Raw genomic sequence first — 12605 nt, 5'->3', positions numbered from 1 at the left:
GCACAAAACACTGAAGGTAAACAGTTTCCATCAGGGAGAACCGAGTGGCTCTGAAATCACTTTTTACAAACAAGCAAAGTTTCAGTTTAAGATTACTTTGTAACTTAGTTACAAGTTGAATAAAAACTTGCTTTAAACTAAGGATCACAAATGAGTTTTCCTTTCCTAAACTAACCTAAACTAATTTACTGTAAAATGAAAGTGTTTGTATGAATTTGGAAAAAAAATCATGCCAGTCACGACTGCATGTGTGGACATATTGTATATTGTGGTCTATTTACACAAAGTTAGGTTAGTTCATCATTTAGGTGACGTATGTGCTCCCAAATTTTTACAATGCTGCACTGATGTTGAACGGTGTGCTGCACTGGGTTGGTATGACCAACAGGTCAAAACGAGCTCAGAACAAAGTGACCGCTGTGCCCTGATTGGTGTTCTTGCTTTGCACTTTTGTTTTGACATGTTATGTTTTTATACACACAAAAAACAAAAGGAAGGACAGATTTCTCACAATGTAGTGGAGTAAAAAGTCAGATATTTGACTTTGAAATGTAGTGGAGTGAAAGTAAAAAGTCACCCAAAATGGAAAAACTTGAAAATGGAAAAACTACTTAGTTATTGTCCACCACTGGAAATAAAAGGTTCTGTCTGCATTCTGAGAAATTTTGAGATATTGAGTTTCAAAGATTTTGCATTCCAAATACACACACACACACACACACACACACACACACACACACACACACACACACCCACTAAGCTGCTTCTCCCTCAGGGTCGCGAGGGGGTGCTGGAGCCCATCCCATCCATCATCGGGCGGAATGCAGGATACACCCTGGACAGTTTGCCAGTCCATCGCAGGGCAGACAGACAGACAGATAGATGCATTTGCTCACACACTCACACCTAGGGGCAATTTAGCATGTCGAATTGGCCTGATTGCATATCTTTAGACTGTGGGAGGAAACCGGAGCACCTGGAGGAAACCCACGCAGACACGGGGAGAACATGGCATCCCAAATAGCAGAACTGATATGTAGAACACGTCTCTTTAATAAATGAAGACGACAGATACCATAAACGTATTCTAAGTGTACAATATCAAAACGTTTTTTTAAACAGGTCAAATGCAGTTAGAACCTTCTAATCCAAAAACACTCACTTTCTGCTTGGCACTATGAGGTTCTATCTGGCAAAACATGAAAAGCAGCAACAATTTTCAAGGAACACAAAGTTTATGCTCAATTTGTTTAAAACCATAAAATGAGTGTAACTGAATGTCTACATTGTCAAAACATTAAATTGCATGCTTTCTTTGACTTTTTATGCCTTTTTATTATTTATTTATTTATAGCAGTCACAGAATAAGAATGTGTATAACTCAATTTTGACAAAAAAGTCAGACAGAACCTTATAATTCCAAGAGGACGATATTGTAATTCCAATGCCCTGCCGATGAGCACTTGCCAACATTAGGCCTACAGCAACTGATGCACTGACTATCATCTGTCCTCCTGTCACAGTAAAACACAGAATTGTAATTAGTTCTGTTGAAACTGGAGGTCAGCGCAGTGAAAGCACACAGCAGATAATCCATCATATCTCTTCCGCCTGATCTCATGAGGATTTGGGGTTTAACTTTTTCTGGTCGAGGACCTTCAGGGCACCGATTAGAGGGCTCCCCAAACAAAAGCGACTTCTTTAAACCTTGCTATGATAGCTGAAGGGCTCCTGTGGAGACAGCAGGGGACAGTGAGAGTTCAAGTGAAAGTACCATAGAAGAGTGTTCAAGGAGACATAATACAAGGTGGACTCAACAACTCAATCAATAGCCCGCTCTGCTGTGCTTTGCTTCAACACATGTGAGTTGAGGGAATTAAATTTTGCCTGAGCGTTGATTGAATTTTGCAGCCTGAGCTTACGGAAAAAGAGGCGAATTGTAATTACCTCAATACTGGAGCAAGCCGAGTGTAAAGGAGCGGCAGGGAAGGGAATGAGAATGAATAGTGGGGCTGTTCGGTACTTCGTCACTTTCCAGTGTGTCCTGTGGAGAGGGAAGGACGATAAAATACAAAATTGAGGCTGTGATCCGTGCTGACCTGCATGCCAGGGGAACGCTCACCTCACAATTTAGCAGCCTCCTGCTGGGTTGAAACAGTGCAGAAAAGGCGGATAGGACGGGGTGATGGCTTAGGTTGACGCATGTGGTCATTCTGGTGTAAAATAAGAGGGGGATGAGGGGGGTGAGGGCATATCCCCTCCACTGTTTGAAATTATGCAACACAAATCTTTGGTGGCTCAGGCATGATTGTCACAAAATCTACATATGATAGATTATTCATTACCTTTTTTGTGAGTTTTCCATTATGTCTCCCACACTAGACATTAAAACAGAGAGGCTGCACGAATGAAGATGAACCAAGAGCAATCGACCTGTGGAGAACATCTCTCTGTCTTTGACTTATGTCACCATTACACCAAACACTGTCTGTCCATCCATCATCTATATTTGGAAGGCTGGTTTGTCAGCAAGGGTCTGCCACCTGAGGTATACCATTCAGGTACTACTTGCTGGGGAAGCATTTCGAAAAACTTTATATGCACATTATTTTTTGTCTGCATGGTCTACTTGCATGCTTACATTTGTGCCAAATGAATATTAATAATTTGTCATAGAAACTTCCAGCATTTAAGCGTAAACCATTAGATCAAATTTTCTTTAACCTACTGTTGCCTCAGGGTAACAAACCCATTTTCCTCATTTTACAGTTACATCATGCATATTAAATGGAAATCAGATGTATGAATATTAAGAGAGGAGTTTGAATAACCCAATGAAATCATGGTCACTTATAAATGGTCACACTGTAGACATTTGTCAAAAAACTCTTTTTGGCAAACATTTCCAAAAAAAAGTCATGCAGAATGTAAACAAAAACAATTCATGTTAACCCTATATTTAAATGAAAAGAGCACAAAGACAATAAATCAAATGTTGAAATTTGTTTTTTTAACTTGATGCCAACAACACGTCCCAAAAAAAGTTGAGACTTGGGCATGACCTCTGTAAGCGTTTGGGATCTGAGGAGACCACCTGCTGTAGTTTTGAAAGTGAAATGTTTCCCATTCTTGTTTGATACAGGATTTCAGCTGCTCAACAGATTCTCTTGTTTCTCATTTTATAATGTGCTAAATGTTTTCAGTGGTGAGGTCTGGACTGCAGAGGCAGGCCTTGTCTTGCCGAATTAAGCAAGGCCTTCCCTGAAAAAGACGTCATCTGGATGTGGCCAGCAAATACTGTTTTTGGCGTTTTCCCTTGCATACAGAGGTTTTTCCAGATTCTCTAAATGCCATTATCTCTTAACTCAGTCTTTCACAGAGTGGTGAACCCCTCCCCATCTTTACTTCTGAAAGACTCACTTACTGAGCTTTTGCCAAATCAACCAGCAGGTATTTTTTTTTTAGCATTACACGACTTTACCAGCCTTTTGTTGCACCCGCCCCAACGTTTTTGGATCATGTTGGCATCAAATTCAAAACGGGCATATATTTTTCAAAAAATAATGCGTCAATTTCAACATTTCAAATGTTTTCTTTGGAGCATTTTCAAATGTAAGATACAAACATTATACATTTACAAATTTGTAAACTCTTGGCAATTATATTGCTCCCGATTTTATCTCAACATAATAAATAACCATTTATGTGTTTAGAATTGCTGCATCTCCAGGTTAAAAACACTTTTTTCCATCTGAAACAAACAATAAAAGTTCCACATGAAAAAAATTCAACTGAAGGTTCCACTACCATCATTGCAGCAACAGCAAGCGCATTGGAAGCCTGTCAACACTCGCCTCAGCTAACAGTGGAGCACTAACGGGATTACCGCATGGAATTTTGCACAGTGCTGATATCCAATCAAGACAAATCAGGTCAAGGGGTAGAAGATGACCTGCTTGATGATCAGCGTGCATTCAACAATCTCTCACTGACCATTAATAAAACAAACAGGCTGATGAGCCACACACTTTCCCCTAGCTGGTCTGCAGCTGTGATGGTGACCATCTGGGGATCTATAAATGGTGAACCTCATTAGTGAAGCTGTGAACTAGCTCTGGCCCTGCAGTCTGGCTTAGCAACTGCACCATATCGGAATGCAAAGTAACCTGTAACCAATTATGCCACACCCACAGTCAAGCTACATGCTAAATATTTAAGACTTAAGTGCACACCAAGCAGGTGGTAATAACAAAAATAAATAAATAAATAAATAAATAAATAAATCAATCAATCAATCAAGCAATGCACTGAAAAAAAGTGCCTAAATCATGGGACATCATTTCAGTTTTTTTAAGAAATCCACACCTCCAAAGTTCAGTCTTAGACGTTTCTGCCTCTCACAATTCAAGTAATCCCAAACATTCAATGATGTTGAGGTCTGGTCAGTCCATTTTTTTCTGAGAACAACAGCAGCTTTTTTCACTGATTTGCCACTTTTGTTTTTGTCTATTTCCTTTTATTTTTAATGGGTAATATTTAAAAAAATAAAATAAAATTACCCCCACCCAGCAGTCCCACCACATATATACATAAGTTTGGAAGCTTCTGTGTTTCACTTATTTCACTTTATTTTTTTCTTTCTTTATATAAGTGCACTGTTTTTCATCTAATATAATAAATGTACCCCAAATCTTGCACTGAATGGTTATTTTAACTGGAAATTAAAGAAATAAAGGTTTTGCACAGTGTTATAGGCCTTTACTACACTTACGTTAACTTTAAATTCAGTTTATTTCCAATCATTTGTAGTTGCAGTTAAGCACCCCCACCCCACCCCCTCCCACACACACACACACACACACGAACCCCCACTTACTGTGTCCCTGAACCAGTCTTCCCATTCCAAGTATTTTCAGCTCTCAGAATGGATGCTGCACAGTATAATCACAAATCCATGCAGTCTATCCATTACATTATATTGCTGGCATCTGGCAAATAATTGTGGGGTGTCTGGTTTCCATCCCCAAATCATCTGGCTCTTATTTCCTCACACTCTTACTTTAAACTGCCTTTATTTATTGAACTTGGACATCAACGAGCCATTTCCACTGCCTATTGCCTATTGACCTTCAGTGTTTAATGTCTGTACGACATGTTGAGTTGTTAATGCACAGTATCCTCCCCAGTACTTCACTTCATTTGTGTCTGTATTACCCCCAAAGTTGTCCATCTATTGCTTACCAGCTCTTTGCAGTGTCTCTTACTGCTTGAACATCATCCAGATCTCATAAAACACCATAAGCAGGGGAACGTTTATTAAATTTGTCATCCACATGACATGACATGAAGTGGACAAAGACTTGTGGAATGATTACAAGTGACATGTTTACTTACTGCCATCCTTCAACTTCATTACTGCTTACGTTTAAGTTAAGTGATACTTTTTTAATCCCACAAATGGGGAAATTCCACCTCCCATCCGTGAAGTGAAACACCACATGCACACTAGTGAATAGACACACACACTAGGGGGCAGTGAGCACACTTGCCCTGAGCGGTGGGCAGCCCTATCCACGGCGCCCAGGGAGCAATTGGGTGTTACGTGTCTTGCTCAAGGGCACCTCAGTCATGTGCTGTCAGCCCTGGGGATTGAACCAGCAACCTTCCGGTCACAGGGCCAGTTCCCTAACCTCCAGCCCACGACTGCCCCAACTTTATGATAACTACATAACTTTATGATATGCTGTCAGATCCCATGTTGCTAGGATAATTATATTCTAGTCAATCAAAATAGAGCAGTTTTACACTTTGTTATCATTATAACATTTAAAAAAAACAAAAAATCATTTCATCTTTGAGAATCTTTGAGAAAGATGAACCAACTGTTGCATCATATTTAAAGTCACAATTTGCCTGACGCACTCAAAAAGTTCTAATTTAACCAGTGGCAAGCTGTGACCATCAGAGTTGGGCCATCAGTTCAGGTCATACATGCCAAAACTCAGTAAAAACACAAGGGGGAAAAAAGGCAACATCTTCTAGTGTCCCTATAGGACTCTTAATTTGCCAGCGATAAGCTAAAGGAGATTTAAATGAACATTTTCTGACAAAGCCACATGTAGGTGTTTATTCAAATTTTCAATTCAGCCTTAAATTGTGCAGCACTTACATTTGTTTGCAACAGAATGTAACATGCTGCAACATTTAAGGTGGAATGGAAAATTCACACCTTAAATGTCACAGCTGCACCTTTTAAGGTAGGCTGGAAATTTTGAAAGAGGCAGTTCTAGATTCAACTCCGACATCTGAAGCTTTTAAAAGCCATAACATGTTTAAGCTTGTGACAGACAGATTAGCACAGTGACTCTTTCAGTAGTGAGTTCTAGTGTAAAACTGCCGCCACTGCTTTCCATCTCCATCATCCCACTATCCAATAGGACAGTATATGGAGTTATATCTGCCTAGATATAGAGAAGAACTCATGATTGGTCAATTTCTGGAACACTTGTTACTATCCCGTACTAATTGAAGTAAAAAGTATTAGCGTAATACTTGCAGAGTAGAAGGCTCTGAGGGTTCCTCTTCTGAGTGTGCGTCTTCCTTTTCTTCATTAACATTTACACATACAGGTCTCTGATCTCACCCTGCCATCCCACCTGAGAAGGGATGAGAAGAAACTCATCCATGAAGTGGAGAAAAGGAGGGATTTCTGCGACTCTTCGTTTAAAATGAAAAGAAAGGAAACCAACTGCAGAGAAACTGTGAGAGTTTGAGGTATGATCATTGATGGATAAGGATACTTGGCAAAAAAAAAAAAACACCTCAACGAATGGGAATAAAAAGCGGTGGGAAAGGGCAAACAAAGAGGACGCTGAAAACAGTGTGCTCAAACAAAAAAAGTGGAATAAAACAATAAGAAAACAAAAGACACTTCTTCTGTGATTATGAGAGGAAGACCAGCTTTATGTTTAATCTTTTTGCTCTTTGTAGAACTCACTTGTTTTGCTTGGCTTGGAGCTGTTTCTTGTTTCAGCCTTCTTTTTGGCTTTTAAGTAGATTTGGGGGCAATTTATTATTTTCTTTTCGTCTAAATACCCAGTTGAGGATCACCCCTCTACAAAGGTGTGACAAAGGGCTGCTGTTTGCCCCAGCCTTAAGTATAGGAGCCCACAGGTGTGCCAGGTTGGGCCTAATCAGCCTGAGGGCTTCTGGGAATTGGAGTTCACTGAACTTGTGGTGACTCACAGCCCTCTGCTGGCAGCCAGTGGCACAGGCTGGGCGCTTACACACTGATACATAATTGACAGCCTTGAATATTAGAAACGTAGAGCTGGTTCAGTCTGCTAGAGTAAATGAACAGAAGAGATACTGACTATATACAGACTACATTTCCCATAAGTCTGTGTGCGGAGGCAAAGATGCAACAGGAAATATTGATTTAAACTAAACATCCTCTCTGTTTAAGCTGTAATAATAAAAATAAGACATGATTTTTGTTTTTATCAAAATTAATGAGGGGTTTAGTTAAAAATCAAGAAGCCTTTCCTTCCTCCAAAAAAGAAAGAAATCAATATATTTACAGTTTTCTACAGTAAATACCTTTATGGCAGTAACAGGCTAACAATACTGCTATTGAGTGCTGATTGGTTGGCATCACTTCTGCTGGGTGCTGATTGGTTAGCTTTACTGCTACTGAGTGCTGATTAGTTGGTCAGCTGATCAGCTCATTGGCTAAGTGAAGTGGTTTACGCTCACTGACATCAAGAACACAAGAGTCACTGTTAAGTCCTATAATTTGAGTTTTAAACAACAAAAATATGACCTATATAAATAATATATAAAATATAACAGCTATGTTCAGAAAATTAACACATTTTTCATATTAAAATGATTATGCTTTATGATCTCTGATTCACATGGAGTTTAACAGAATATGCTCATGACTGTCTTTATGTAATGCAAAGTATTAGTTATTCTGTCTGTAGGGATTCACTGAGTTGAACTTGAAAGGGAATAAAAATAGGAAAGGCGTGGGGGGAGACCATAATATCTCTTTTTAAAGACATTTTCTAAAGAACGACAACACACACAAGCAAACTCAAGTATGAGAGCACATGCAGAGTTGTAAGTAGCACAAAAGCATTGATTAAGCTTAAAGTTCTCATTTTACTTTTACTTTGTTATGCTGTCTGACTCAAAACTACAGCAGCTCCTCTCTCAACCCGTTTCTCTTTCTTCTTCAGTATGCACAGATGCATATTTCTCCCATATAGCAAATCACACAACCGTTCAGGCCAATAACACAGAGCATGCTTCTGCAAATGAGCACCCATAAATGGAGGTGGTACTGAAGTAATGTTTAATGTACTGTGGTCTGTGCAGCTACTGGCAAAACTACACAGATGGGTCAAGATACTGAAGGTGTGAGGCGAGGTGTGCACTCCTTTGTTATCCTCACAGCCTGTCAGCTGTGGCCCTGTCACCTGCCCGAAAATGCACTCCTGAAGTCAATGGTGAAAGATGTGTTCATCACTCTCACAGTGAAATTCTGTCATAACCAACACATGGAAAGTCACAAAAGAACAATGCAAACAGTGCATTCTTAAAAATAAAGGTCCCTGCTGTTTTTGGCTTGAATGTACTATAAACAATTAACTGGTATAGAACCTGTACCCTGTGGAAATTCCACAAGCTTTACAAAGGTAATAGAACAGAAGGGAACTAACAGAATGAAACACTGCTTTTTGGTGCCTTATTGTTTTATTGAGGAATCTACTTTAAAGCATCATTTCACTGCCCAAAGAAAAACAAGTATCTCCAAAGAAGAAGGCAAAAACATTCTCAACTTTTAATGTAAGTTATTGTAAAGGGATTGAATTCCAAGCCATTTTAAGGCATTCTATCAGTCCAAATAAGTACAAATTCATTTTTCTGCATTGAGAAAAAAACAGCAATCACACTTAACAGAAAATAAAAGAAAACCTCCATTCAGTTTCCCCACTCATTACTTTTGTGCACCCTACAGCCACTCCTAAAACCAACTAGTTACAGCTGTGCCCTCCCAACAAAAGATAGTCCCAAAGATGTCACTGATCTTATCACCATCAGTTAAGCACTGACCATGAATCAAGCATCATGCAGGATCAGTGCGAATTGAAGGCATCAAGATCAAAGACATCAGGAATGCTGCTAAGTACAAACAAATTACATCATGCAATACCTTTATTATACAGCAAGATAATGACCCTAAACACACTGCTGTGAAGATCAAGATGTACTTATCAAACAGAAAAGCTTCTCAGAACAGTAGACTGGCCACCCCAAAGTTCAGTCCTGGACATCAATTAAATGTGTTTGGGTTTACTAGGATGGTGAGAAGCAGAAAATGCACAACCAACTTGTAAGACTGAACTTTGGAGGTGTGGAAAAATCCTTGCAGATTTCTTTGAAAAACTGAAAGTTATAATACAGGTAAAGGGTGGACACACTACATACTAGCAATATTATATTATATTATATTATATTATATTATATTATATTATATTATATGTACTCTACACACACACACACACATTATTATTATTACCTTTGTGCAAAATGTTTGGTCTTTTTAATTTTGTACTCTTACTTATTATTTATTATGTATGTGACACTGAAATAACAGGAAAGCAGTCATGAAATAAAAAGCGATTATGCTTTTGTCAGCATAATTATGATCATCAAATGAGTGCTAGTTAAGTTAAATATGCTAGTTAAATTAAAGTCCTGACAACATTTCTCACTGCCCGAAGCTCTGCTCCTCACCCTCCTTATGTAGCTTTTTTACTGTTGTGTTCTTGCTGCCACCTTGTTTTCTGGAGTTCTTCTAGCCCTTTTTTCCAATTCACATTTGAATATTGAGAAAAAAAGTCATGAGCATTGTAGATCACTGCTTGTTGTATAAGATTCATAGTTTTAGTTCCTATTCTACCTTAAATAGTGGTGCAGTTAGATGCTAGTGTCTCTCCAGTTGTCTCAATGTATCATTTAAGGTGGAATGGTAAATGAAAATAAGAGGCTAACTTCAGCTTCATCTATTCTCTATCTACCTTATGAGACTCAGTCATTAAATCAGCAAACCTGGGCTGCACAACCTGAGACAGAGGCCACTGAACTAAACCCTTATTCGGAAAAAAACACACACTTGGGAGTAATGGCTTGGCTGGGTGTTTTTTTTTTTCTCTATGCATGATTTTACACATTAACTCACAGTAACCAATCAAAAAAACTACCAGCATATTGGGAATTTTCCTGAATTTCCTAATTACCCACTCCAGCATTGCTCTGTACTGAATGGAAGTTTTGTCTAGAAGTTAAATAAATGAAAGGTGACCTGCAGAGTGCTGCACTAAAGGGTTACCAGTTGTTATGGTGGTGTGGTGGAGATATTGTCCATGATGCACAGCATTTTGGCCAGCATAAGCTTTCTAGTACTGACCCCAAGAAGGGGAGGAAGGTAGATGCCTATAGATGGTTCTTCAAAGTTTCTTTAGTAAAGACAATAGTGCTATACAGAATCATTAACACTCAAAAATACATTTGTATGCTTAAATGGTTCTTTGCATGGTGAAAGAGTTCTTCAGATGGATGGAGAATGTGCTGTAGATGGTTCTATATACCAGTGAAAAGGGTTCTTCTATTGTAACAACAGAAGAACCATTTTGGGTACTATATGGAACCCTTAAAGGATATGATGTATAGAGTTCTATGCCAAAAAGGGTTCTGCCATTTTTGACAGTGTCAAGCTTGTAACACTCGAAGAACCCTTTTCCGTCAGGTTCTATATAGAACACATTCTCCATCTGTCTGAAGATCCTTTTGAGCATGGAAGGAACTCTTTAAGCTTACAATTGGTTCTGTGAATGTTCATGGTTCTATATAGAACCACTGCCTTTACTGAAGAGCCTCTGTAAAACCATCTTTTTTAAGGTGAAGTATGGTAGATGTGTAGGAGGGGTTGTGACCGCTGAGTTAGATGCATTATTTACAGCCCATTTGGAAAGAATTGCCATTAAACTTAACTAAGCTGAAGGGTTTTGGGTTAAAGCTTCAGCAAGCTGGATGTGTAAAAACAGCCTAAGCAACATCCCCCAGTGTTTACTGAGAATGAGATCGTCCACTGCTGAGAGTATCTTTCAAGATAATGCGGCCGAATAAAATTTTATGGCACATAATAAGGTGAGTTTATTGTCAAATATGTTTTCCTTTCATGAACTCCGACTCAAAGAGTAAAATGTAATGATGTGAATGTGGACCACAGAGCTCAGTTTTCAACATTACACATCAGTGGTTATATAAATCAGATGCCTTTTTCGCACATCTTTCGTTCAGCTTGAGACACATTTCTTATCTGACAGCCCGTCTGTGTAATGACAGCTATGTGTATAAAAATGCTTTTCATGTGCTGCACTCGCTATCTAAAAAATAAGTTCTTTGGATATTCAGTGCTGGCATATACTGTCAGGAAGACAGTGGAAAGAGCAGAGCTTATTATTGTGTAAATCACATCAGCTTTGTTTACATTGCCAGCAGAGCCAAAACAGACGTTCCTCGGCAGCTTCTTTCAAAAGCAGAGCAGATGGTTTATTCACTGGGGTATTACACTCTTTCTCTTTCTTAAACTATAGGTTTAAGGGCACTGATTATGTGAAGGTTGTGCTGAGCATGATGTGTCAAGTGAGTTTGTGCACCCAAGTTTATGTGAAAGTTACTTCACAACTCTGCAGAAGCTTTGGGTAACTTGATTTGGTATATAAACAGTACTGTGCCAAAGTCAGAGACCACCCTACTTTTATTTCCAGTCTAAAAGACAATTGAGTGCAAGTTATTTATTTTTCTTCAAAGAAATTTTAAGGCATATTTTTCCAGACCTCCAATGTTCAGTCTTACAAGTTGGTTGTATTTTTTTGCTTATTATGATTCAAGTCATCCCAAACACACAAAAACACATTCAGTGATTGATTTCAATGTCTGGACTCTGGACCTGCCAGTCCATTGTTCTGAAAACACCAGCAGCTGCTTTGTTTGATTTGCATATATTCTTCTTTTTATCAGTTCCTTTTTTCAGAGCTCCTTGATAGCTAGACATCCTTTCAGACCAATTATGTTCATTTGTCATCTCACGACATAATCTCTCACAAGATATTTCTGAGGAGATTCCATATAAGACAATCACTTGAGGTCCAAAATTGGAGTGACAGAGAAAATGGGACAACCATGCAGAATCTGGCAGGATCTGGTAGACCACAAAAACTGGTCACCATCAGATAAACTTGATGAAAATCAAGCTCCACTCTTGCTTCAGATATGAAAACATCCACAGGTGTTTCTGTCCATCCTTCCACTGTGAGAAGACAACTCCGCACTATGGGTCTGAAAGGATGTGTAGCTGCCAAAAAGCCCTCACTGAGAAAAGGAGACAGACACAAAAGAAGAAAACATGCAAATGACCACAAGATGCAGCAAGATGACCCCAAACTCAATACTGGCCACCCTAGAGTCCAGACCTCAAACATCACTGATTGCGTTTGGGACTATTTGGAGTGTGAGAAGCTGAAAATGCAACC

At 39.0% G+C, this 12605-nt stretch overlaps 1 long non-coding RNA gene across 1 annotated transcript; it reads right to left on the bottom strand.

The window, feature by feature from the left end:
* Positions 1-1004: 1004 nt before the first annotated feature.
* LOC108424140 lies at positions 1005-7112 on the bottom strand. The gene is made up of 5 exons (XR_001857607.2): positions 6998-7112; positions 6553-6656; positions 2123-2213; positions 1948-2044; positions 1005-1731 (listed from the first exon to the last, which is right to left on the bottom strand). It is a non-coding gene; the product is annotated as an uncharacterized LOC108424140 (long non-coding RNA).
* Positions 7113-12605: the final 5493 nt, after the last annotated feature.

Source organism: Pygocentrus nattereri, chromosome 8 (assembly GCF_015220715.1).
Source record: "Pygocentrus nattereri isolate fPygNat1 chromosome 8, fPygNat1.pri, whole genome shotgun sequence".
Classification (NCBI taxonomy): domain Eukaryota; kingdom Metazoa; phylum Chordata; class Actinopteri; order Characiformes; family Serrasalmidae; genus Pygocentrus; species Pygocentrus nattereri.
Note: the sequence above shows the minus strand (reverse complement) of the source record. Positions and strands in the feature narration are given on the sequence as shown.